The sequence below is a fragment of the Clarias gariepinus genome, chromosome 2, assembly GCF_024256425.1.
Source record: "Clarias gariepinus isolate MV-2021 ecotype Netherlands chromosome 2, CGAR_prim_01v2, whole genome shotgun sequence".
Classification (NCBI taxonomy): Eukaryota; Metazoa; Chordata; class Actinopteri; order Siluriformes; family Clariidae; genus Clarias; species Clarias gariepinus.
The window spans coordinates 12,762,464-12,787,641 of record NC_071101.1 but is presented as its reverse complement, the minus strand read 5'-3'; the positions used below and the strand labels follow the sequence as shown (position 1 = coordinate 12,787,641).

General features: G+C 40.4%; 23 non-coding genes across 23 annotated transcripts; all 23 read left to right on the top strand.

Annotated features, from left to right (window-relative positions):
• Positions 1–259: 259 nt before the first annotated feature.
• Positions 260–400, top strand: LOC128518230 (U4 spliceosomal RNA). The gene has a single exon (XR_008357688.1). It is a non-coding gene; the product is annotated as a U4 spliceosomal RNA (small nuclear RNA).
• A 1,220-nt stretch (positions 401–1,620) lies between these two features.
• LOC128518107 (U4 spliceosomal RNA) lies at positions 1,621–1,761 on the top strand. The gene has a single exon (XR_008357569.1). It is a non-coding gene; the product is annotated as a U4 spliceosomal RNA (small nuclear RNA).
• Positions 1,762–2,418: 657 nt separating this feature from the next.
• LOC128518229 (U4 spliceosomal RNA) lies at positions 2,419–2,559 on the top strand. Its single transcript, XR_008357687.1, has one exon. It is a non-coding gene; the product is annotated as a U4 spliceosomal RNA (small nuclear RNA).
• Positions 2,560–3,779: 1,220 nt separating this feature from the next.
• LOC128518134 (U4 spliceosomal RNA) lies at positions 3,780–3,920 on the top strand. The gene has a single exon (XR_008357595.1). It is a non-coding gene; the product is annotated as a U4 spliceosomal RNA (small nuclear RNA).
• A 657-nt stretch (positions 3,921–4,577) lies between these two features.
• On the top strand, positions 4,578–4,718 carry LOC128518228 (U4 spliceosomal RNA). The gene has a single exon (XR_008357686.1). It is a non-coding gene; the product is annotated as a U4 spliceosomal RNA (small nuclear RNA).
• A 1,220-nt stretch (positions 4,719–5,938) lies between these two features.
• Positions 5,939–6,079, top strand: LOC128518141 (U4 spliceosomal RNA). Its single transcript, XR_008357602.1, has one exon. It is a non-coding gene; the product is annotated as a U4 spliceosomal RNA (small nuclear RNA).
• Positions 6,080–6,736: 657 nt separating this feature from the next.
• LOC128518227 (U4 spliceosomal RNA) lies at positions 6,737–6,877 on the top strand. Its single transcript, XR_008357685.1, has one exon. It is a non-coding gene; the product is annotated as a U4 spliceosomal RNA (small nuclear RNA).
• A 1,220-nt stretch (positions 6,878–8,097) lies between these two features.
• Positions 8,098–8,238, top strand: LOC128518122 (U4 spliceosomal RNA). Its single transcript, XR_008357584.1, has one exon. It is a non-coding gene; the product is annotated as a U4 spliceosomal RNA (small nuclear RNA).
• A 657-nt stretch (positions 8,239–8,895) lies between these two features.
• On the top strand, positions 8,896–9,036 carry LOC128518226 (U4 spliceosomal RNA). Its single transcript, XR_008357684.1, has one exon. It is a non-coding gene; the product is annotated as a U4 spliceosomal RNA (small nuclear RNA).
• Positions 9,037–10,256: 1,220 nt separating this feature from the next.
• LOC128518140 (U4 spliceosomal RNA) lies at positions 10,257–10,397 on the top strand. The gene has a single exon (XR_008357601.1). It is a non-coding gene; the product is annotated as a U4 spliceosomal RNA (small nuclear RNA).
• Positions 10,398–11,054: 657 nt separating this feature from the next.
• Positions 11,055–11,195, top strand: LOC128518225 (U4 spliceosomal RNA). The gene has a single exon (XR_008357683.1). It is a non-coding gene; the product is annotated as a U4 spliceosomal RNA (small nuclear RNA).
• Positions 11,196–12,415: 1,220 nt separating this feature from the next.
• On the top strand, positions 12,416–12,556 carry LOC128518121 (U4 spliceosomal RNA). Its single transcript, XR_008357583.1, has one exon. It is a non-coding gene; the product is annotated as a U4 spliceosomal RNA (small nuclear RNA).
• A 657-nt stretch (positions 12,557–13,213) lies between these two features.
• Positions 13,214–13,354, top strand: LOC128518224 (U4 spliceosomal RNA). Its single transcript, XR_008357682.1, has one exon. It is a non-coding gene; the product is annotated as a U4 spliceosomal RNA (small nuclear RNA).
• Positions 13,355–14,574: 1,220 nt separating this feature from the next.
• LOC128518120 (U4 spliceosomal RNA) lies at positions 14,575–14,715 on the top strand. The gene has a single exon (XR_008357582.1). It is a non-coding gene; the product is annotated as a U4 spliceosomal RNA (small nuclear RNA).
• Positions 14,716–15,372: 657 nt separating this feature from the next.
• LOC128518243 (U4 spliceosomal RNA) lies at positions 15,373–15,513 on the top strand. The gene has a single exon (XR_008357701.1). It is a non-coding gene; the product is annotated as a U4 spliceosomal RNA (small nuclear RNA).
• A 1,220-nt stretch (positions 15,514–16,733) lies between these two features.
• On the top strand, positions 16,734–16,874 carry LOC128518119 (U4 spliceosomal RNA). Its single transcript, XR_008357581.1, has one exon. It is a non-coding gene; the product is annotated as a U4 spliceosomal RNA (small nuclear RNA).
• Positions 16,875–17,531: 657 nt separating this feature from the next.
• On the top strand, positions 17,532–17,672 carry LOC128518223 (U4 spliceosomal RNA). The gene has a single exon (XR_008357681.1). It is a non-coding gene; the product is annotated as a U4 spliceosomal RNA (small nuclear RNA).
• A 1,220-nt stretch (positions 17,673–18,892) lies between these two features.
• LOC128518118 (U4 spliceosomal RNA) lies at positions 18,893–19,033 on the top strand. The gene has a single exon (XR_008357580.1). It is a non-coding gene; the product is annotated as a U4 spliceosomal RNA (small nuclear RNA).
• Positions 19,034–19,690: 657 nt separating this feature from the next.
• Positions 19,691–19,831, top strand: LOC128518222 (U4 spliceosomal RNA). The gene has a single exon (XR_008357680.1). It is a non-coding gene; the product is annotated as a U4 spliceosomal RNA (small nuclear RNA).
• Positions 19,832–21,051: 1,220 nt separating this feature from the next.
• Positions 21,052–21,192, top strand: LOC128518117 (U4 spliceosomal RNA). Its single transcript, XR_008357579.1, has one exon. It is a non-coding gene; the product is annotated as a U4 spliceosomal RNA (small nuclear RNA).
• A 657-nt stretch (positions 21,193–21,849) lies between these two features.
• Positions 21,850–21,990, top strand: LOC128518221 (U4 spliceosomal RNA). The gene has a single exon (XR_008357679.1). It is a non-coding gene; the product is annotated as a U4 spliceosomal RNA (small nuclear RNA).
• Positions 21,991–23,210: 1,220 nt separating this feature from the next.
• LOC128518139 (U4 spliceosomal RNA) lies at positions 23,211–23,351 on the top strand. Its single transcript, XR_008357600.1, has one exon. It is a non-coding gene; the product is annotated as a U4 spliceosomal RNA (small nuclear RNA).
• Positions 23,352–24,008: 657 nt separating this feature from the next.
• On the top strand, positions 24,009–24,149 carry LOC128518220 (U4 spliceosomal RNA). The gene has a single exon (XR_008357678.1). It is a non-coding gene; the product is annotated as a U4 spliceosomal RNA (small nuclear RNA).
• The last annotated feature ends 1,029 nt before the right edge of the window (positions 24,150–25,178 follow it).

Below are 25,178 nucleotides of genomic sequence, written 5' to 3'. Positions count from 1 at the left end.
TCGTGTTTAGCCACGCCCCTTTTGCTACTGGAGCGGAAACATTTTATTTCTATTTCATTCCACGTAGGTTACTCCATGTATGTTTTTCAGAAGATTTGCTAAATGTTTTGTTATCGGTAACAATATTGAAAGTCTAAGCTCAGTCGAATGATTTCATGAGTGATTGACATGTTACCACCTGAGCCATGTAGTTTTGTGTTTACCATCCTGGACTGTCTCTTTTGTGAATGTTGGCATGTGTCGTTGAGCCACAGTCCCTATCCTTGCGCAGAGGCAATATCGTAGCTTATGAGGTTAATCCGAGGCGCGATCATTGCTAGTTGAAAACTTTACCCAATACCCCGCCTGGATGACTTGAAAGATAGTCAGCCGTGGCAATTTTTGATGGTCTTTAACAGGACCCTTTAAGATCTGTTAAAAAAAGATTGGTTGCTTAATTCGTCGGAGCTGGTAATAATTGCATATTTTGGTGGTTGTTCCGTTCCCGAACGCATTGTTATTAATAAAGATTTTCATTCCATGTCGATTACTCGACATGTTTTTCAGAACATTTGGAGAATGTTTTGTTCTCGGTCACAATATTGGATGTGTAAGCACAGTCGAATCACATTTTCAAGGTAGGAAGAGCGATTGTTTAATTTGTCCGAGCTGATAGCAATGGCTCGTTATGTTTAATGCCGTTTGTTTAGCATTTGTGTTATGCTTCAAAACGAATTGTTAATGTATAGTTTTGAACGTACTCGCTGATGATCCAACACGATCCGTGCCAGACGCAGCAAAGCAGTCCCAGAACATAAACGCGCCTCCTTCTCGTTTCACGGTCGTTACAATGATGTTTCTTTAAAAAAAAATTTTTTTGCGAATGTAAACGTACAGAGGCTTAAGCTTGAAGATCACCTTGAACTTCTGGACGTCGTTGGTAGCTGTTTCCGTTCGTATGAGCTTTCCGTTCAACGTGAATTTAATTTTTCTCCTACGGCATGGGACTTTTTAATCATGTAAAATGGCTGTCTAAATGATTACAAGATTGAGCATGCACACCTGTGATGCCAATTGCAAAACACGCTACAATTGAACATGTCCTTCTGGTCAAATTATCGACCTTTTTCCCTGGGCGTATACCAAGCAAGGTGTCCGAGCAGTTTTCATTGTTGAAATTTGTCAGTCGTATCAAAATTCAAAAGCAATGTCTAATTTCCATTACTTGGTTCATTCAATTATTTCAAGTGATTTCAGTGAGCATTGTGGGGTTTTCTACGTTCATTGGAAAGGTACCACGAAATGTGTGCACAGGTGTACCTGTGACTTCACTGGGCATTGTGGGTTTGTCTTCATTCAGTGGAAGTGTACAACCAAATTCGTCCACAGGTGTTTTTACCTGCGCTCCTTCATGCTGGAACAGCTAAATAGGAAGAGATTTATTTCTATTCCATTCCATGTATCATACTCGACATGTTTGAAAAGTATTGGTCTCAATATTGAAAGTCTAAGCTTGAGCTATGAGTCGAATAATTTTATGAGTGATTGGCATATTACCGCTTGAGCTATGTGGTTTTGTGTTACCATCCCGGAGTGTCACTTTTGTGAATGTGGGCACGTGTCGTTGCGGCCGCGATCTTTATTCTTTCGCAGAGGCAATATCGTAGCTTATGAGGTTAATCCGAGGCGCGATCATTGCTAGTTGAAAACTTTACCCAATACCCCGCCTGGATGACTTGAAAGATAGTCAGCCGTGGCAATTTTTGATGGTCTCTGACGAGACCCTTTAAGATCTGTTAAAGGAAGATTGGTTGCTTAATTTGTCAGCGCACTTCAAGGTGTTTCGTTTCAGAACGCGTTGATAAATGTAGACAGTGCAGCTACCTCTTTTTCAGGTTTGTTTCATGAATGCGTATGATATGCTAGTTGCAAAACACACTAATTCAACATGTGCCTATGGTGAAATTATGTTCTATCTTTTCTAGGCTCCCATGCACATGTTCTGACAATATTTCATTGTCTTTAGTTGAAACACAGTTCAAACGCAATGTCTGAATAACATCACTCTTTGTTCATTAAATTATTTATAGCATTTCGATTTCAAGTGACCTCCGTTAGCATTGTGGGCTCTTCTTCGGTCAGTGGAAGGGTACCACCAATTTCGTCTCCAGATGTGCCTGTCGTGTTTAGCCACGCCCCTTTTGCTACTGGAGCGGAAACATTTTATTTCTATTTCATTCCACGTAGGTTACTCCATGTATGTTTTTCAGAAGATTTGCTAAATGTTTTGTTATCGGTAACAATATTGAAAGTCTAAGCTCAGTCGAATGATTTCATGAGTGATTGACATGTTACCACCTGAGCCATGTAGTTTTGTGTTTACCATCCTGGACTGTCTCTTTTGTGAATGTTGGCATGTGTCGTTGAGCCACAGTCCCTATCCTTGCGCAGAGGCAATATCGTAGCTTATGAGGTTAATCCGAGGCGCGATCATTGCTAGTTGAAAACTTTACCCAATACCCCGCCTGGATGACTTGAAAGATAGTCAGCCGTGGCAATTTTTGATGGTCTTTAACAGGACCCTTTAAGATCTGTTAAAAAAAGATTGGTTGCTTAATTCGTCGTAGCTGGTAATAATTGCATGTTTTGGTGGTTGTTCCGTTCCCGAACGCATTGTTATTAATAAAGATTTTCATTCCATGTCGATTACTCGACATGTTTTTCAGAACATTTGGAGAATGTTTTGTTCTCGCTCACAATATTGGATGTGTAAGCACAGTCGAATCACATTTTCAAGGTAGGAAGAGCGATTGTTTAATTTGTCCGAGCTGATAGCAATGGCTCGTTATGTTTAATGCCGTTTGTTTAGCATTTGTGTTATGCTTCAGAACGAATTGTTAATGTATAGTTTTGAACGTACTCGCTGAAGATCCAACACGATCCGTGCCAGACGCAGCAAAGCAGTCCCAGAACATAAACGCGCCTCCTTCTCGTTTCACGGTCGTTACAATGATGTTTCTTTAAAAAAACATTTTTTTGCGAATGTAAACGTACAGAGGCTTAAGCTTGAAGATCACCTTGAACTTCTGGACGTCGTTGGTAGCTGTTTCCGTTCGTATGAGCTTTCCGTTCAACGTGAATTTAATTTTTCTCCTACGGCATGGGACTTTTTAATCATGTAAAATGGCTGTCTAAATGATTACAAGATTGAGCATGCACACCTGTGATGCCAATTGCAAAACACGCTACAATTGAACATGTCCTTCTGGTCAAATTATCGACCTTTTTCCCTGGGCGTATACCAAGCAAGGTGTCCGAGCAGTTTTCATTGTTGAAATTTGTCAGTCGTATCAAAATTCAAAAGCAATGTCTAATTTCCATTACTTGGTTCATTCAATTATTTCAAGTGATTTCAAGTGAGCATTGTGGGGTTTTCTACGTTCATTGGAAAGTTACCACGAAATGTGTGCACAGGTGTACCTGTGACTTCACTGGGCATTGTGGGTTTGTCTTCATTCAGTGGAAGTGTACAACCAAATTCGTCCACAGGTGTTTTTACCTCCGCTCCTTCATGCTGGGACAACTGAATAGGAAGAGATTTATTTCTATTTCATTCCATGTATCATACTCGACATGTTTGAAAAGTATTGGTCTCAATATTGAAAGTCTAAGCTTGAGCTATGAGTCGAATGATTTTATGAGTGATTGGCATATTACCGCTGAGCTATGTGGTTTTGTGTTACCATCCCGGAGTGTCACTTTTGTGAATGTGGGCACGTGTCGTCGCGGCCGCGATCTTTATTCTTTCGCAGAGGCAATATCGTAGCTTATGAGGTTAATCCGAGGCGCGATCATTGCTAGTTGAAAACTTTACCCAATACCCCGCCTGGATGACTTGAAAGATAGTCAGCCGTGGCAATTTTTGTTGGTTTCTGACGAGACCTTTTAAGATCTGTTAAAGGAAGATTGATTGCTTAATTTGTCAGCGCACTTCAAGGTGTTTCGTTTCAGAACGCGTTGATAAATGTAGATAGTGCAGCTATCTATTTTTCAGGTTTGTTTCATGAATGCGTATGATATGCTAGTTGCAAAACACACTAATTCAACATGTGCCTATGGTGAAATTATGTTCTATATTTTCTAGGCTCCCATGCACATGTTCTGACAATATTTCATTGTCTTTAGTTGAAACACAGTTCAAACGCAATGTCTGAATAACATCACTCTTTGTTCATTAAATTATTTATAGCATTTCGATTTCAAGTGACCTCCGTTAGCATTGTGGGCCCTTCTTCGGTCAGTGGAAGGGTACCACCAATTTCGTCTCCAGATGTGCCTGTCGTGTTTAGCCACGCCCCTTTTGCTACTGGAGCGGAAACATTTTATTTCTATTTCATTCCACGTAGGTTACTCCATGTATGTTTTTCAGAAGATTTGCTAAATGTTTTGTTATCGGTAACAATATTGAAAGTCTAAGCTCAGTCGAATGATTTCATGAGTGATTGACATGTTACCACCTGAGCCATGTAGTTTTGTGTTTACCATCCTGGACTGTCTCTTTTGTGAATGTTGGCATGTGTCGTTGAGCCGCAGTCCCTATCCTTGCGCAGAGGCAATATCGTAGCTTATGAGGTTAATCCGAGGCGCGATCATTGCTAGTTGAAAACTTTACCCAATACCCCGCCTGGATGACTTGAAAGATAGTCAGCCGTGGCAATTTTTGATGGTCTTTAACAGGACCCTTTAAGATCTGTTAAAAAAAGATTGGTTGCTTAATTCGTCGGAGCTGGTAATAATTGCATATTTTGGTGGTTGTTCCGTTCCCGAACGCATTGTTATTAATAAAGATTTTCATTCCATGTCGATTACTCGACATGTTTTTCAGAACATTTGGAGAATGTTTTGTTCTCGCTCACAATATTGGATGTGTAAGCACAGTCGAATCACATTTTCAAGGTAGGAAGAGCGATTGTTTAATTTGTCCGAGCTGATAGCAATGGCTCGTTATGTTTAATGCCGTTTGTTTAGCATTTGTGTTTTGCTTCAGAATGAATTGTTAATGTATAGTTTTGAACGTACTCGCTGAAGATCCAACACGATCCGTGCCAGACGCAGCAAAGCAGTCCCAGAACATAAACGCGCCTCCTTCTCGTTTCACGGTCGTTACAATGATGTTTCTTTAAAAAAAATTTTTTTTGCGAATGTAAACGTACAGAGGCTTAAGCTTGAAGATCACCTTGAACTTCTGGACGTCGTTGGTAGCTGTTTCCGTTCGTATGAGCTTTCCGTTCAACGTGAATTTAATTTTTCTCCTACGGCATGGGACTTTTTAATCATGTAAAATGGCTGTCTAAATGATTACAAGATTGAGCATGCACACCTGTGATGCCAATTGCAAAACACGCTACAATTGAACATGTCCTTCTGGTCAAATTATCGACCTTTTTCCCTGGGCGTATACCAAGCAAGGTGTCCGAGCAGTTTTCATTGTTGAAATTTGTCAGTCGTATCAAAATTCAAAAGCAATGTCTAATTTCCATTACTTGGTTCATTCAATTATTTCAAGTGATTTCAGTGAGCATTGTGGGGTTTTCTACGTTCATTGGAAAGGTACCACGAAATGTGTGCACAGGTGTACCTGTGACTTTACTGGGCATTGTGGGTTTGTCTTCATTCAGTGGAAGTGTACAACCAAATTCGTCCACAGGTGTTTTTACCTGCGCTCCTTCATGCTGGAACAGCTAAATAGGAATAGATTTATTTCTATTCCATTCCATGTATCATACTCGACATGTTTGAAAAGTATTGGTCTCAATATTGAAAGTCTAAGCTTGAGCTATGAGTCGAATGATTTTATGAGTGATTGGCATATTACCGCTTGAGCTATGTGGTTTTGTGTTACCATCCCGGAGTGTCACTTTTGTGAATGTGGGCACGTGTCGTCGCGGCCGCGATCTTTATTCTTTCGCAGAGGCAATATCGTAGCTTATGAGGTTAATCCGAGGCGCGATCATTGCTAGTTGAAAACATTACCCAATACCCCGCCTGGATGACTTGAAAGATAGTCAGCCGTGGCAATTTTTGTTGGTCTCTGACGAGACCCTTTAAGATCTGTTAAAGGAAGATTGGTTGCTTAATTTGTCAGCGCACTTCAAGGTGTTTCGTTTCAGAACGCGTTGATAAATGTAGACAGTGCAGCTATCTATTTTTCAGGTTTGTTTCATGAATGCGTATGATATGCTAGTTGCAAAACACACTAATTCAACATGTGCCTATGGTGAAATTATGTTCTATCTTTTCTAGGCTCCCATGCACATGTTCTGACAATATTTCATTGTCTTTAGTTGAAACACAGTTCAAACGCAATGTCTGAATAACATCACTCTTTGTTCATTAAATTATTTATATCATTTCGATTTCAAGTGACCTCCGTTAGCATTGTGGGCTCTTATTCGGTCAGTGGAAGGGTACCACCAATTTCGTCTCCAGATGTGCCTGTCGTGTTTAGCCACGCCCCTTTTGCTACTGGAGCGGAAACATTTTATTTCTATTTCATTCCACGTAGGTTACTCCATGTATGTTTTTCAGAAGATTTGCTAAATGTTTTGTTATCGGTAACAATATTGAAAGTCTAAGCTCAGTCGAATGATTTCATGAGTGATTGACATGTTACCACCTGAGCCATGTAGTTTTGTGTTTACCATCCTGGACTGTCTCTTTTGTGAATGTTGGCATGTGTCGTTGAGCCGCAGTCCCTATCCTTGCGCAGAGGCAATATCGTAGCTTATGAGGTTAATCCGAGGCGCGATCATTGCTAGTTGAAAACTTTACCCAATACCCCGCCTGGATGACTTGAAAGATAGTCAGCCGTGGCAATTTTTGATGGTCTTTAACAGGACCCTTTAAGATCTGTTAAAAAAAGATTGGTTGCTTAATTCGTCGGAGCTGGTAATAATTGCATATTTTGGTGGTTGTTCCGTTCCCGAACGCATTGTTATTAATAAAGATTTTCATTCCATGTCGATTACTCGACATGTTTTTCAGAACATTTGGAGAATGTTTTGTTCTCGCTCACAATATTGGATGTGTAAGCACAGTCGAATCACATTTTCAAGGTAGGAAGAGCGATTGTTTAATTTGTCCGAGCTGATAGCAATGGCTCGTTATGTTTAATGCCGTTTGTTTAGCATTTGTGTTATGCTTCAGAATGAATTGTTAATGTATAGTTTTGAACGTACTCGCTGAAGATCCAACACGATCCGTGCCAGACGCAGCAAAGCAGTCCCAGAACATAAACGCGCCTCCTTCTCGTTTCACGGTCGTTACAATGATGTTTCTTTAAAAAAAAATTTTTTTGCGAATGTAAACGTACAGAGGCTTAAGCTTGAAGATCACCTTGAACTTCTGGACGTCGTTGGTAGCTGTTTCCGTTCGTATGAGCTTTCCGTTCAACGTGAATTTAATTTTTCTCCTACGGCATGGGACTTTTTAATCATGTAAAATGGCTGTCTAAATGATTACAAGATTGAGCATGCACACCTGTGATGCCAATTGCAAAACACGCTACAATTGAACATGTCCTTCTGGTCAAATTATCGACCTTTTTCCCTGGGCGTATACCAAGCAAGGTGTCCGAGCAGTTTTCATTGTTGAAATTTGTCAGTCGTATCAAAATTCAAAAGCAATGTCTAATTTCCATTACTTGGTTCATTCAATTATTTCAAGTGATTTCAGTGAGCATTGTGGGGTTTTCTACGTTCATTGGAAAGGTACCACGAAATGTGTGCACAGGTGTACCTGTGACTTTACTGGGCATTGTGGGTTTGTCTTCATTCAGTGGAAGTGTACAACCAAATTCGTCCACAGGTGTTTTTACCTGCGCTCCTTCATGCTGGAACAGCTAAATAGGAATAGATTTATTTCTATTCCATTCCATGTATCATACTCGACATGTTTGAAAAGTATTGGTCTCAATATTGAAAGTCTAAGCTTGAGCTATGAGTCGAATGATTTTATGAGTGATTGGCATATTACCGCTTGAGCTATGTGGTTTTGTGTTACCATCCCGGAGTGTCACTTTTGTGAATGTGGGCACGTGTCGTCGCGGCCGCGATCTTTATTCTTTCGCAGAGGCAATATCGTAGCTTATGAGGTTAATCCGAGGCGCGATCATTGCTAGTTGAAAACTTTACCCAATACCCCGCCTGGATGACTTGAAAGATAGTCAGCCGTGGCAATTTTTGTTGGTCTCTGACGAGACCCTTTAAGATCTGTTAAAGGAAGATTGGTTGCTTAATTTGTCAGCGCACTTCAAAGTGTTTCGTTTCAGAACGCGTTGATAAATGTAGACAGTGCAGCTACCTCTTTTTCAGGTTTGTTTCATGAATGCGTATGATATGCTAGTTGCAAAACACACTAATTCAACATGTGCCTATGGTGAAATTATGTTCTATCTTTTCTAGGCTCCCATGCACATGTTCTGACAATATTTCATTGTCTTTAGTTGAAACACAGTTCAAACGCAATGTCTGAATAACATCACTCTTTGTTCATTAAATTATTTATAGCATTTCGATTTCAAGTGACCTCCGTTAGCATTGTGGGCTCTTCTTCGGTCAGTGGAAGGGTACCACCAATTTCGTCTCCAGATGTGCCTGTCGTGTTTAGCCACGCCCCTTTTGCTACTGGAGCGGAAACATTTTATTTCTATTTCATTCCACGTAGGTTACTCCATGTATGTTTTTCAGAAGATTTGCTAAATGTTTTGTTATCGGTAACAATATTGAAAGTCTAAGCTCAGTCGAATGATTTCATGAGTGATTGACATGTTACCACCTGAGCCATGTAGTTTTGTGTTTACCATCCTGGACTGTCTCTTTTGTGAATGTTGGCATGTGTCGTTGAGCCACAGTCCCTATCCTTGCGCAGAGGCAATATCGTAGCTTATGAGGTTAATCCGAGGCGCGATCATTGCTAGTTGAAAACTTTACCCAATACCCCGCCTGGATGACTTGAAAGATAGTCAGCCGTGGCAATTTTTGATGGTCTTTAACAGGACCCTTTAAGATCTGTTAAAAAAAGATTGGTTGCTTAATTCGTCGGAGCTGGTAATAATTGCATATTTTGGTGGTTGTTCCGTTCCCGAACGCATTGTTATTAATAAAGATTTTCATTCCATGTCGATTACTCGACATGTTTTTCAGAACATTTGGAGAATGTTTTGTTCTCGCTCACAATATTGGATGTGTAAGCACAGTCGAATCACATTTTCAAGGTAGGAAGAGCGATTGTTTAATTTGTCTGAGCTGATAGCAATGGCTCGTTATGTTTAATGCCGTTTGTTTAGCATTTGTGTTTTGCTTCAGAATGAATTGTTAATGTATAGTTTTGAACGTACTCGCTGAAGATCCAACACGATCCGTGCCAGACGCAGCAAAGCAGTCCCAGAACATAAACGCGCCTCCTTCTCGTTTCACGGTCGTTACAATGATGTTTCTTTAAAAAAAATTTTTTTTGCGAATGTAAACGTACAGAGGCTTAAGCTTGAAGATCACCTTGAACTTCTGGACGTCGTTGGTAGCTGTTTCCGTTCGTATGAGCTTTCCGTTCAACGTGAATTTAATTTTTCTCCTACGGCATGGGACTTTTTAATCATGTAAAATGGCTGTCTAAATGATTACAAGATTGAGCATGCACACCTGTGATGCCAATTGCAAAACACGCTACAATTGAACATGTCCTTCTGGTCAAATTATCGACCTTTTTCCCTGGGCGTATACCAAGCAAGGTGTCCGAGCAGTTTTCATTGTTGAAATTTGTCAGTCGTATCAAAATTCAAAAGCAATGTCTAATTTCCATTACTTGGTTCATTCAATTATTTCAAGTGATTTCAGTGAGCATTGTGGGGTTTTCTACGTTCATTGGAAAGGTACCACGAAATGTGTGCACAGGTGTACCTGTGACTTTACTGGGCATTGTGGGTTTGTCTTCATTCAGTGGAAGTGTACAACCAAATTCGTCCACAGGTGTTTTTACCTGCGCTCCTTCATGCTGGAACAGCTAAATAGGAATAGATTTATTTCTATTCCATTCCATGTATCATACTCGACATGTTTGAAAAGTATTGGTCTCAATATTGAAAGTCTAAGCTTGAGCTATGAGTCGAATGATTTTATGAGTGATTGGCATATTACCGCTTGAGCTATGTGGTTTTGTGTTACCATCCCGGAGTGTCACTTTTGTGAATGTGGGCACGTGTCGTCGCGGCCGCGATCTTTATTCTTTCGCAGAGGCAATATCGTAGCTTATGAGGTTAATCCGAGGCGCGATCATTGCTAGTTGAAAACATTACCCAATACCCCGCCTGGATGACTTGAAAGATAGTCAGCCGTGGCAATTTTTGTTGGTCTCTGACGAGACCCTTTAAGATCTGTTAAAGGAAGATTGGTTGCTTAATTTGTCAGCGCACTTCAAGGTGTTTCGTTTCAGAACGCGTTGATAAATGTAGACAGTGCAGCTATCTATTTTTCAGGTTTGTTTCATGAATGCGTATGATATGCTAGTTGCAAAACACACTAATTCAACATGTGCCTATGGTGAAATTATGTTCTATCTTTTCTAGGCTCCCATGCACATGTTCTGACAATATTTCATTGTCTTTAGTTGAAACACAGTTCAAACGCAATGTCTGAATAACATCACTCTTTGTTCATTAAATTATTTATATCATTTCGATTTCAAGTGACCTCCGTTAGCATTGTGGGCTCTTCTTCGGTCAGTGGAAGGGTACCACCAATTTCGTCTCCAGATGTGCCTGTCGTGTTTAGCCACGCCCCTTTTGCTACTGGAGCGGAAACATTTTATTTCTATTTCATTCCACGTAGGTTACTCCATGTATGTTTTTCAGAAGATTTGCTAAATGTTTTGTTATCGGTAACAATATTGAAAGTCTAAGCTCAGTCGAATGATTTCATGAGTGATTGACATGTTACCACCTGAGCCATGTAGTTTTGTGTTTACCATCCTGGACTGTCTCTTTTGTGAATGTTGGCATGTGTCGTTGAGCCGCAGTCCCTATCCTTGCGCAGAGGCAATATCGTAGCTTATGAGGTTAATCCGAGGCGCGATCATTGCTAGTTGAAAACTTTACCCAATACCCCGCCTGGATGACTTGAAAGATAGTCAGCCGTGGCAATTTTTGATGGTCTTTAACAGGACCCTTTAAGATCTGTTAAAAAAAGATTGGTTGCTTAATTCGTCGGAGCTGGTAATAATTGCATATTTTGGTGGTTGTTCCGTTCCCGAACGCATTGTTATTAATAAAGATTTTCATTCCATGTCGATTACTCGACATGTTTTTCAGAACATTTGGAGAATGTTTTGTTCTCGCTCACAATATTGGATGTGTAAGCACAGTCGAATCACATTTTCAAGGTAGGAAGAGCGATTGTTTAATTTGTCCGAGCTGATAGCAATGGCTCGTTATGTTTAATGCCGTTTGTTTAGCATTTGTGTTATGCTTCAGAATGAATTGTTAATGTATAGTTTTGAACGTACTCGCTGAAGATCCAACACGATCCGTGCCAGACGCAGCAAAGCAGTCCCAGAACATAAACGCGCCTCCTTCTCGTTTCACGGTCGTTACAATGATGTTTCTTTAAAAAAAAATTTTTTTGCGAATGTAAACGTACAGAGGCTTAAGCTTGAAGATCACCTTGAACTTCTGGACGTCGTTGGTAGCTGTTTCCGTTCGTATGAGCTTTCCGTTCAACGTGAATTTAATTTTTCTCCTACGGCATGGGACTTTTTAATCATGTAAAATGGCTGTCTAAATGATTACAAGATTGAGCATGCACACCTGTGATGCCAATTGCAAAACACGCTACAATTGAACATGTCCTTCTGGTCAAATTATCGACCTTTTTCCCTGGGCGTATACCAAGCAAGGTGTCCGAGCAGTTTTCATTGTTGAAATTTGTCAGTCGTATCAAAATTCAAAAGCAATGTCTAATTTCCATTACTTGGTTCATTCAATTATTTCAAGTGATTTCAGTGAGCATTGTGGGGTTTTCTACGTTCATTGGAAAGGTACCACGAAATGTGTGCACAGGTGTACCTGTGACTTTACTGGGCATTGTGGGTTTGTCTTCATTCAGTGGAAGTGTACAACCAAATTCGTCCACAGGTGTTTTTACCTGCGCTCCTTCATGCTGGAACAGCTAAATAGGAATAGATTTATTTCTATTCCATTCCATGTATCATACTCGACATGTTTGAAAAGTATTGGTCTCAATATTGAAAGTCTAAGCTTGAGCTATGAGTCGAATGATTTTATGAGTGATTGGCATATTACCGCTTGAGCTATGTGGTTTTGTGTTACCATCCCGGAGTGTCACTTTTGTGAATGTGGGCACGTGTCGTCGCGGCCGCGATCTTTATTCTTTCGCAGAGGCAATATCGTAGCTTATGAGGTTAATCCGAGGCGCGATCATTGCTAGTTGAAAACTTTACCCAATACCCCGCCTGGATGACTTGAAAGATAGTCAGCCGTGGCAATTTTTGTTGGTCTCTGACGAGACCCTTTAAGATCTGTTAAAGGAAGATTGGTTGCTTAATTTGTCAGCGCACTTCAAAGTGTTTCGTTTCAGAACGCGTTGATAAATGTAGACAGTGCAGCTACCTCTTTTTCAGGTTTGTTTCATGAATGCGTATGATATGCTAGTTGCAAAACACACTAATTCAACATGTGCCTATGGTGAAATTATGTTCTATCTTTTCTAGGCTCCCATGCACATGTTCTGACAATATTTCATTGTCTTTAGTTGAAACACAGTTCAAACGCAATGTCTGAATAACATCACTCTTTGTTCATTAAATTATTTATAGCATTTCGATTTCAAGTGACCTCCGTTAGCATTGTGGGCTCTTCTTCGGTCAGTGGAAGGGTACCACCAATTTCGTCTCCAGATGTGCCTGTCGTGTTTAGCCACGCCCCTTTTGCTACTGGAGCGGAAACATTTTATTTCTATTTCATTCCACGTAGGTTACTCCATGTATGTTTTTCAGAAGATTTGCTAAATGTTTTGTTATCGGTAACAATATTGAAAGTCTAAGCTCAGTCGAATGATTTCATGAGTGATTGACATGTTACCACCTGAGCCATGTAGTTTTGTGTTTACCATCCTGGACTGTCTCTTTTGTGAATGTTGGCATGTGTCGTTGAGCCACAGTCCCTATCCTTGCGCAGAGGCAATATCGTAGCTTATGAGGTTAATCCGAGGCGCGATCATTGCTAGTTGAAAACTTTACCCAATACCCCGCCTGGATGACTTGAAAGATAGTCAGCCGTGGCAATTTTTGATGGTCTTTAACAGGACCCTTTAAGATCTGTTAAAAAAAGATTGGTTGCTTAATTCGTCGGAGCTGGTAATAATTGCATGTTTTGGTGGTTGTTCCGTTCCCGAACGCATTGTTATTAATAAAGATTTTCATTCCACGTCGATTACTCGACATGTTTTTCAGAACATTTGGAGAATGTTTTGTTCTCGGTCACAATATTGGATGTGTAAGCACAGTCGAATCACATTTTCAAGGTAGGAAGAGCGATTGTTTAATTTGTCCGAGCTGATAGCAATGGCTCGTTATGTTTAATGCCGTTTGTTTAGCATTTGTGTTATGCTTCAGAACGAATTGTTAATGTATAGTTTTGAACGTACTCGCTGAAGATCCAACACGATCCGTGCCAGACGCAGCAAAGCAGTCCCAGAACATAAACGCGCCTCCTTCTCGTTTCACGGTCGTTACAATGATGTTTCTTTAAAAAAACATTTTTTTGCGAATGTAAACGTACAGAGGCTTAAGCTTGAAGATCACCTTGAACTTCTGGACGTCGTTGGTAGCTGTTTCCGTTCGTATGAGCTTTCCGTTCAACGTGAATTTAATTTTTCTCCTACGGCATGGGACTTTTTAATCATGTAAAATGGCTGTCTAAATGATTACAAGATTGAGCATGCACACCTGTGATGCCAATTGCAAAACACGCTACAATTGAACATGTCCTTCTGGTCAAATTATCGACCTTTTTCCCTGGGCGTATACCAAGCAAGGTGTCCGAGCAGTTTTCATTGTTGAAATTTGTCAGTCGTATCAAAATTCAAAAGCAATGTCTAATTTCCATTACTTGGTGCATTCAATTATTTCAAGTGATTTCGGTGAGCATTGTGGGGTTTTCTACGTTCATTGGAAAGGTACCACGAAATGTGTGCACAGGTGTACCTGTGACTTTACTGGGCATTGTGGGTTTGTCTTCATTCAGTGGAAGTGTACAACCAAATTCGTCCACAGGTGTTTTTACCTCCGCTCCTTCATGCTGGAACAGCTAAATAGGAAGAGACTTATTTCTATTCCATTCCATGTATCATACTCGACATGTTTGAAAAGTATTGGTCTCAATATTGAAAGTCTAAGCTTGAGCTATGAGTCGAATGATTTTATGAGTGGTTGGCATATTACCGCTTGAGCTATGTGGTTTTGTGTTACCATCCCGGAGTGTCACTTTTGTGAATGTGGGCACGTGTCGTTGCGGCCGCGATCTTTATTCTTTCGCAGAGGCAATATCGTAGCTTATGAGGTTAATCCGAGGCGCGATCATTGCTAGTTGAAAACTTTACCCAATACCCCGCCTGGATGACTTGAAAGATAGTCAGCCGTGGCAATTTTTGTTGGTCTCTGACGAGACCCTTTAAGATCTGTTAAAGGAAGATTGGTTGCTTAATTTGTCAGCGCACTTCAAGGTGTTTCGTTTCAGAACGCGTTGATAAATGTAGACAGTGCAGCTACCTCTTTTTCAGGTTTGTTTCATGAATGCGTATGATATGCTAGTTGCAAAACACACTAATTCAACATGTGCCTATGGTGAAATTATGTTCTATCTTTTCTAGGCTCCCATGCACATGTTCTGACAATATTTCATTGTCTTTAGTTGAAACACAGTTCAAACGCAATGTCTGAATAACATCACTCTTTGTTCATTAAATTATTTATAGCATTTCGATTTCAAGTGACCTCCGTTAGCATTGTGGGTTCTTCTTCGGTCAGTGGAAGGGTACCACCAATTTCGTCTCCAGATGTGCCTGTCGTGTTTAGCCACGCCCCTTTTGCTACTGGAGCGGAAACATTTTATTTCTATTTCATTCCACGTAGGTTACTCCATGTATGTTTTTCAGAAGATTTGCTAAATGTTTTGTTATCGGTAACAATATTGAAAGTCTAAGCTCAGTCGAATGATTTCATGAGTGATTGACATGTTACCACCTGAGCCATGTAGTTTTGTGTTTACCATCCTGGACTGTCTCTTTTGTGAATGTTGGCATGTGTCGTTGAGCCGCAGTCCCTATCCTTGCGCAGAGGTAATATCGTAGCTTATGAGGTTAATCCGAGGCGCGATCATTGCTAGTTGAAAACTTTACCCAATACCCCGCCGGGATGACTTGAAAGATAGTCAGCCGTGGCAATTTTTGATGGTCTTTAACAGGACCCTTTAAGATCTGTTAAAAAAAGATTGGTTGCTTAATTCGTCGGAGCTGGTAATAATTGCATATTTTGGTGGTTGTTCCGTTCCCGAACGCATTGTTATTAATAAAGATTTTCATTCCATGTCGATTACTCGACATGTTTTTCAGAACATTTGGAGAATGTTTTGTTCTCGCTCACAATATTGGATGTGTAAGCACAGTCGAATCACATTTTCAAGGTAGGAAGAGCGATTGTTTAATTTGTCCGAGCTGATAGCAATGGCTCGTTATGTTTAATGCCGTTTGTTTAGCATTTGTGTTATGCTTCAGAATGAATTGTTAATGTATAGTTTTGAACGTACTCGCTGAAGATCCAACACGATCCGTGCCAGACGCAGCAAAGCAGTCCCAGAACATAAACGCGCCTCCTTCTCGTTTCACGGTCGTTACAATGATGTTTCTTTAAAAAAACATTTTTTTGCGAATGTAAACGTACAGAGGCTTAAGCTTGAAGATCACCTTGAACTTCTGGACGTCGTTGGTAGCTGTTTCCGTTCGTATGAGCTTTCCGTTCAACGTGAATTTAATTTTTCTCCTACGGCATGGGACTTTTTAATCATGTAAAATGGCTGTCTAAATGATTACAAGATTGAGCATGCACACCTGTGATGCCAATTGCAAAACACGCTACAATTGAACATGTCCTTCTGGTCAAATTATCGACCTTTTTCCCTGGGCGTATACCAAGCAAGGTGTCCGAGCAGTTTTCATTGTTGAAATTTGTCAGTCGTATCAAAATTCAAAAGCAATGTCTAATTTCCATTACTTGGTTCATTCAATTATTTCAAGTGATTTCAGTGAGCATTGTGGGGTTTTCTACGTTCATTGGAAAGGTACCACGAAATGTGTGCACAGGTGTACCTGTGACTTTACTGGGCATTGTGGGTTTGTCTTCATTCAGTGGAAGTGTACAACCAAATTCGTCCACAGGTGTTTTTACCTGCGCTCCTTCATGCTGGAACAGCTAAATAGGAAGAGATTTATTTCTATTCCATTCCATGTATCATACTCGACATGTTTGAAAAGTATTGGTCTCAATATTGAAAGTCTAAGCTTGAGCTATGAGTCGAATGATTTTATGAGTGATTGGCATATTACCGCTTGAGCTATGTGGTTTTGTGTTACCATCCCGGAGTGTCACTTTTGTGAATGTGGGCACGTGTCGTTGCGGCCGCGATCTTTATTCTTTCGCAGAGGCAATATCGTAGCTTATGAGGTTAATCCGAGGCGCGATCATTGCTAGTTGAAAACTTTACCCAATACCCCGCCTGGATGACTTGAAAGATAGTCAGCCGTGGCAATTTTTGTTGGTCTCTGACGAGACCCTTTAAGATCTGTTAAAGGAAGATTGGTTGCTTAATTTGTCAGCGCACTTCAAAGTGTTTCGTTTCAGAACGCGTTGATAAATGTAGACAGTGCAGCTACCTCTTTTTCAGGTTTGTTTCATGAATGCGTATGATATGCTAGTTGCAAAACACACTAATTCAACATGTGCCTATGGTGAAATTATGTTCTATCTTTTCTAGGCTCCCATGCACATGTTCTGACAATATTTCATTGTCTTTAGTTGAAACACAGTTCAAACGCAATGTCTGAATAACATCACTCTTTGTTCATTAAATTATTTATAGCATTTCGATTTCAAGTGACCTCCGTTAGCATTGTGGGCTCTTCTTCGGTCAGTGGAAGGGTACCACCAATTTCGTCTCCAGATGTGCCTGTCGTGTTTAGCCACGCCCCTTTTGCTACTGGAGCGGAAACATTTTATTTCTATTTCATTCCACGTAGGTTACTCCATGTATGTTTTTCAGAAGATTTGCTAAATGTTTTGTTATCGGTAACAATATTGAAAGTCTAAGCTCAGTCGAATGATTTCATGAGTGATTGACATGTTACCACCTGAGCCATGTAGTTTTGTGTTTACCATCCTGGACTGTCTCTTTTGTGAATGTTGGCATGTGTCGTTGAGCCACAGTCCCTATCCTTGCGCAGAGGCAATATCGTAGCTTATGAGGTTAATCCGAGGCGCGATCATTGCTAGTTGAAAACTTTACCCAATACCCCGCCTGGATGACTTGAAAGATAGTCAGCCGTGGCAATTTTTGATGGTCTTTAACAGGACCCTTTAAGATCTGTTAAAAAAAGATTGGTTGCTTAATTCGTCGGAGCTGGTAATAATTGCATGTTTTGGTGGTTGTTCCGTTCCCGAACGCATTGTTATTAATAAAGATTTTCATTCCACGTCGATTACTCGACATGTTTTTCAGAACATTTGGAGAATGTTTTGTTCTCGGTCACAATATTGGATGTGTAAGCACAGTCGAATCACATTTTCAAGGTAGGAAGAGTGATTGTTTAATTTGTCCGAGCTGATAGCAATGGCTCGTTATGTTTAATGCCGTTTGTTTAGCATTTGTGTTATGCTTCAGAACGAATTGTTAATGTATAGTTTTGAACGTACTCGCTGAAGATCCAACACGATCCGTGCCAGACGCAGCAAAGCAGTCCCAGAACATAAACGCGCCTCCTTCTCGTTTCACGGTCGTTACAATGATGTTTCTTTAAAAAAACATTTTTTTGCGAATGTAAACGTACAGAGGCTTAAGCTTGAAGATCACCTTGAACTTCTGGACGTCGTTGGTAGCTGTTTCCGTTCGTATGAGCTTTCCGTTCAACGTGAATTTAATTTTTCTCCTACGGCATGGGACTTTTTAATCATGTAAAATGGCTGTCTAAATGATTACAAGATTGAGCATGCACACCTGTGATGCCAATTGCAAAACACGCTACAATTGAACATGTCCTTCTGGTCAAATTATCGACCTTTTTCCCTGGGCGTATACCAAGCAAGGTGTCCGAGCAGTTTTCATTGTTGAAATTTGTCAGTCGTATCAAAATTCAAAAGCAATGTCTAATTTCCATTACTTGGTTCATTCAATTATTTCAAGTGATTTCGGTGAGCATTGTGGGGTTTTCTACGTTCATTGGAAAGGTACCACGAAATGTGTGCACAGGTGTACCTGTGACTTTACTGGGCATTGTGGGTTTGTCTTCATTCAGTGGAAGTGTACAACCAAATTCGTCCACAGGTGTTTTTACCTGCGCTCCTTCATGCTGGAACAGCTAAATAGGAAGAGATTTATTTCTATTCCATTCCATGTATCATACTCGACATGTTTGAAAAGTATTGGTCTCAATATTGAAAGTCTAAGCTTGAGCTATGAGTCGAATGATTTTATGAGTGATTGGCATATTACCGCTTGAGCTATGTGGTTTTGTGTTACCATCCCGGAGTGTCACTTTTGTGAATGTGGGCACGTGTCGTTGCGGCCGCGATCTTTATTCTTTCGCAGAGGCAATATCGTAGCTTATGAGGTTAATCCGAGGCGCGATCATTGCTAGTTGAAAACTTTACCCAATACCCCGCCTGGATGACTTGAAAGATAGTCAGCCGTGGCAATTTTTGTTGGTCTCTGACGAGACCCTTTAAGATCTGTTAAAGGAAGATTGGTTGCTTAATTTGTCAGCGCACTTCAAGGTGTTTCGTTTCAGAACGCGTTGATAAATGTAGACAGTGCAGCTACCTCTTTTTCAGGTTTGTTTCATGAATGCGTATGATATGCTAGTTGCAAAACACACTAATTCAACATGTGCCTATGGTGAAATTATGTTCTATCTTTTCTAGGCTCCCATGCACATGTTCTGACAATATTTCATTGTCTTTAGTTGAAACACAGTTCAAACGCAATGTCTGAATAACATCACTCTTTGTTCATTAAATTATTTATAGCATTTCGATTTCAAGTGACCTCCGTTAGCATTGTGGGCTCTTCTTCGGTCAGTGGAAGGGTACCACCAATTTCGTCTCCAGATGTGCCTGTCGTGTTTAGCCACGCCCCTTTTGCTACTGGAGCGGAAACATTTTATTTCTATTTCATTCCACGTAGGTTACTCCATGTATGTTTTTCAGAAAATTTGCTAAATGTTTTGTTATCGGTAACAATATTGAAAGTCTAAGCTCAGTCGAATGATTTCATGAGTGATTGACATGTTACCACCTGAGCCATGTAGTTTTGTGTTTACCATCCTGGACTGTCTCTTTTGTGAATGTTGGCATGTGTCGTTGAGCCGCAGTCCCTATCCTTGCGCAGAGGCAATATCGTAGCTTATGAGGTTAATCCGAGGCGCGATCATTGCTAGTTGAAAACTTTACCCAATACCCCGCCTGGATGACTTGAAAGATAGTCAGCCGTGGCAATTTTTGATGGTCTTTAACAGGACCCTTTAAGATCTGTTAAAAAAAGATTGGTTGCTTAATTCGTCGGAGCTGGTAATAATTGCATATTTTGGTGGTTGTTCCGTTCCCGAACGCATTGTTATTAATAAAGATTTTCATTCCATGTCGATTACTCGACATGTTTTTCAGAACATTTGGAGAATGTTTTGTTCTCGCTCACAATATTGGATGTGTAAGCACAGTCGAATCACATTTTCAAGGTAGGAAGAGCGATTGTTTAATTTGTCCGAGCTGATAGCAATGGCTCGTTATGTTTAATGCCGTTTGTTTAGCATTTGTGTTATGCTTCAGAATGAATTGTTAATGTATAGTTTTGAACGTACTCGCTGAAGATCCAACACGATCCGTGCCAGACGCAGCAAAGCAGTCCCAGAACATAAACGCGCCTCCTTCTCGTTTCACGGTCGTTACAATGATGTTTCTTTAAAAAAACATTTTTTTGCGAATGTAAACGTACAGAGGCTTAAGCTTGAAGATCACCTTGAACTTCTGGACGTCGTTGGTAGCTGTTTCCGTTCGTATGAGCTTTCCGTTCAACGTGAATTTAATTTTTCTCCTACGGCATGGGACTTTTTAATCATGTAAAATGGCTGTCTAAATGATTACAAGATTGAGCATGCACACCTGTGATGCCAATTGCAAAACACGCTACAATTGAACATGTCCTTCTGGTCAAATTATCGACCTTTTTCCCTGGGCGTATACCAAGCAAGGTGTCCGAGCAGTTTTCATTGTTGAAATTTGTCAGTCGTATCAAAATTCAAAAGCAATGTCTAATTTCCATTACTTGGTTCATTCAATTATTTCAAGTGATTTCGGTGAGCATTGTGGGGTTTTCTACGTTCATTGGAAAGGTACCACGAAATGTGTGCACAGGTGTACCTGTGACTTTACTGGGCATTGTGGGTTTGTCTTCATTCAGTGGAAGTGTACAACCAAATTCGTCCACAGGTGTTTTTACCTGCGCTCCTTCATGCTGGAACAGCTAAATAGGAAGAGATTTATTTCTATTCCATTCCATGTATCATACTCGACATGTTTGAAAAGTATTGGTCTCAATATTGAAAGTCTAAGCTTGAGCTATGAGTCGAATGATTTTATGAGTGATTGGCATATTACCGCTTGAGCTATGTGGTTTTGTGTTACCATCCCGGAGTGTCACTTTTGTGAATGTGGGCACGTGTCGTTGCGGCCGCGATCTTTATTCTTTCGCAGAGGCAATATCGTAGCTTATGAGGTTAATCCGAGGCGCGATCATTGCTAGTTGAAAACTTTACCCAATACCCCGCCTGGATGACTTGAAAGATAGTCAGCCGTGGCAATTTTTGTTGGTCTCTGACGAGACCCTTTAAGATCTGTTAAAGGAAGATTGGTTGCTTAATTTGTCAGCGCACTTCAAGGTGTTTCGTTTCAGAACGCGTTGATAAATGTAGACAGTGCAGCTACCTCTTTTTCAGGTTTGTTTCATGAATGCGTATGATATGCTAGTTGCAAAACACACTAATTCAACATGTGCCTATGGTGAAATTATGTTCTATCTTTTCTAGGCTCCCATGCACATGTTCTGACAATATTTCATTGTCTTTAGTTGAAACACAGTTCAAACGCAATGTCTGAATAACATCACTCTTTGTTCATTAAATTATTTATAGCATTTCGATTTCAAGTGACCTCCGTTAGCATTGTGGGCTCTTCTTCGGTCAGTGGAAGGGTACCACCAATTTCGTCTCCAGATGTGCCTGTCGTGTTTAGCCACGCCCCTTTTGCTACTGGAGCGGAAACATTTTATTTCTATTTCATTCCACGTAGGTTACTCCATGTATGTTTTTCAGAAAATTTGCTAAATGTTTTGTTATCGGTAACAATATTGAAAGTCTAAGCTCAGTCGAATGATTTCATGAGTGATTGACATGTTACCACCTGAGCCATGTAGTTTTGTGTTTACCATCCTGGACTGTCTCTTTTGTGAATGTTGGCATGTGTCGTTGAGCCGCAGTCCCTATCCTTGCGCAGAGGCAATATCGTAGCTTATGAGGTTAATCCGAGGCGCGATCATTGCTAGTTGAAAACTTTACCCAATACCCCGCCTGGATGACTTGAAAGATAGTCAGCCGTGGCAATTTTTGATGGTCTTTAACAGGACCCTTTAAGATCTGTTAAAAAAAGATTGGTTGCTTAATTCGTCGGAGCTGGTAATAATTGCATATTTTGGTGGTTGTTCCGTTCCCGAACGCATTGTTATTAATAAAGATTTTCATTCCATGTCGATTACTCGACATGTTTTTCAGAACATTTGGAGAATGTTTTGTTCTCGCTCACAATATTGGATGTGTAAGCACAGTCGAATCACATTTTCAAGGTAGGAAGAGCGATTGTTTAATTTGTCCGAGCTGATAGCAATGGCTCGTTATGTTTAATGCCGTTTGTTTAGCATTTGTGTTATGCTTCAGAATGAATTGTTAATGTATAGTTTTGAACGTACTCGCTGAAGATCCAACACGATCCGTGCCAGACGCAGCAAAGCAGTCCCAGAACATAAACGCGCCTCCTTCTCGTTTCACGGTCGTTACAATGATGTTTCTTTAAAAAAACATTTTTTTGCGAATGTAAACGTACAGAGGCTTAAGCTTGAAGATCACCTTGAACTTCTGGACGTCGTTGGTAGCTGTTTCCGTTCGTATGAGCTTTCCGTTCAACGTGAATTTAATTTTTCTCCTACGGCATGGGACTTTTTAATCATGTAAAATGGCTGTCTAAATGATTACAAGATTGAGCATGCACACCTGTGATGCCAATTGCAAAACACGCTACAATTGAACATGTCCTTCTGGTCAAATTATCGACCTTTTTCCCTGGGCGTATACCAAGCAAGGTGTCCGAGCAGTTTTCATTGTTGAAATTTGTCAGTCGTATCAAAATTCAAAAGCAATGTCTAATTTCCATTACTTGGTTCATTCAATTATTTCAAGTGATTTCAGTGAGCATTGTGGGGTTTTCTACGTTCATTGGAAAGGTACCACGAAATGTGTGCACAGGTGTACCTGTGACTTTACTGGGCATTGTGGGTTTGTCTTCATTCAGTGGAAGTGTACAACCAAATTCGTCCACAGGTGTTTTTACCTGCGCTCCTTCATGCTGGAACAGCTAAATAGGAATAGATTTATTTCTATTCCATTCCATGTATCATACTCGACATGTTTGAAAAGTATTGGTCTCAATATTGAAAGTCTAAGCTTGAGCTATGAGTCGAATGATTTTATGAGTGATTGGCATATTACCGCATGAGCTATGTGGTTTTGTGTTACCATCCCGGAGTGTCACTTTTGTGAATGTGGGCACGTGTCGTCGCGGCCGCGATCTTTATTCTTTCGCAGAGGCAATATCGTAGCTTATGAGGTTAATCCGAGGCGCGATCATTGCTAGTTGAAAACATTACCCAATACCCCGCCTGGATGACTTGAAAGATAGTCAGCCGTGGCAATTTTTGTTGGTCTCTGACGAGACCCTTTAAGATCTGTTAAAGGAAGATTGGTTGCTTAATTTGTCAGCGCACTTCAAGGTGTTTCGTTTCAGAACGCGTTGATAAATGTAGACAGTGCAGCTACCTCTTTTTCAGGTTTGTTTCATGAATGCGTATGATATGCTAGTTGCAAAACACACTAATTCAACATGTGCCTATGGTGAAATTATGTTCTATCTTTTCTAGGCTCCCATGCACATGTTCTGACAATATTTCATTGTCTTTAGTTGAAACACAGTTCAAACGCAATGTCTGAATAACATCACTCTTTGTTCATTAAATTATTTATATCATTTCGATTTCAAGTGACCTCCGTTAGCATTGTGGGCTCTTCTTCGGTCAGTGGAAGGGTACCACCAATTTCGTCTCCAGATGTGCCTGTCGTGTTTAGCCACGCCCCTTTTGCTACTGGAGCGGAAACATTTTATTTCTATTTCATTCCACGTAGGTTACTCCATGTATGTTTTTCAGAAGATTTGCTAAATGTTTTGTTATCGGTAACAATATTGAAAGTCTAAGCTCAGTCGAATGATTTCATGAGTGATTGACATGTTACCACCTGAGCCATGTAGTTTTGTGTTTACCATCCTGGACTGTCTCTTTTGTGAATGTTGGCATGTGTCGTTGAGCCACAGTCCCTATCCTTGCGCAGAGGCAATATCGTAGCTTATGAGGTTAATCCGAGGCGCGATCATTGCTAGTTGAAAACTTTACCCAATACCCCGCCTGGATGACTTGAAAGATAGTCAGCCGTGGCAATTTTTGATGGTCTTTAACAGGACCCTTTAAGATCTGTTAAAAAAAAGATTGGTTGCTTAATTCGTCGGAGCTGGTAATAATTGCATGTTTTGGTGGTTCTTCCGTTCCCGAACGCATTGTTATTAATAAAGATTTTCATTCCATGTCGATTACTCGACATGTTTTTCAGAACATTTGGAGAATGTTTTGTTCTCGGTCACAATATTGGATGTGTAAGCACAGTCGAATCACATTTTCAAGGTAGGAAGAGCGATTGTTTAATTTGTCCGAGCTGATAGCAATGGCTCGTTATGTTTAATGCCGTTTGTTTAGCATTTGTGTTATGCTTCAGAACGAATTGTTAATGTATAGTTTTAAACGTACTCGCTGAAGATCCAACACGATCCGTGCCAGACGCAGCAAAGCAGTCCCAGAACATAAACGCGCCTCCTTCTCGTTTCACGGTCGTTACAATGATGTTTCTTTAAAAAAACATTTTTTTGCGAATGTAAACGTACAGAGGCTTAAGCTTGAAGATCACCTTGAACTTCTGGACGTCGTTGGTAGCTGTTTCCGTTCGTATGAGCTTTCCGTTCAACGTGAATTTAATTTTTCTCCTACGGCATGGGACTTTTTAATCATGTAAAATGGCTGTCTAAATGATTACAAGATTGAGCATGCACACCTGTGATGCCAATTGCAAAACACGCTACAATTGAACATGTCCTTCTGGTCAAATTATCGACCTTTTTCCCTGGGCGTATACCAAGCAAGGTGTCCGAGCAGTTTTCATTGTTGAAATTTGTCAGTCGTATCAAAATTCAAAAGCAATGTCTAATTTCCATTACTTGGTTCATTCAATTATTTCAAGTGATTTCGGTGAGCATTGTGGGGTTTTCTACGTTCATTGGAAAGGTACCACGAAATGTGTGCACAGGTGTACCTGTGACTTTACTGGGCATTGTGGGTTTGTCTTCATTCAGTGGAAGTGTACAACCAAATTCGTCCACAGGTGTTTTTACCTCCGCTCCTTCATGCTGGAACAGCTAAATAGGAAGAGACTTATTTCTAT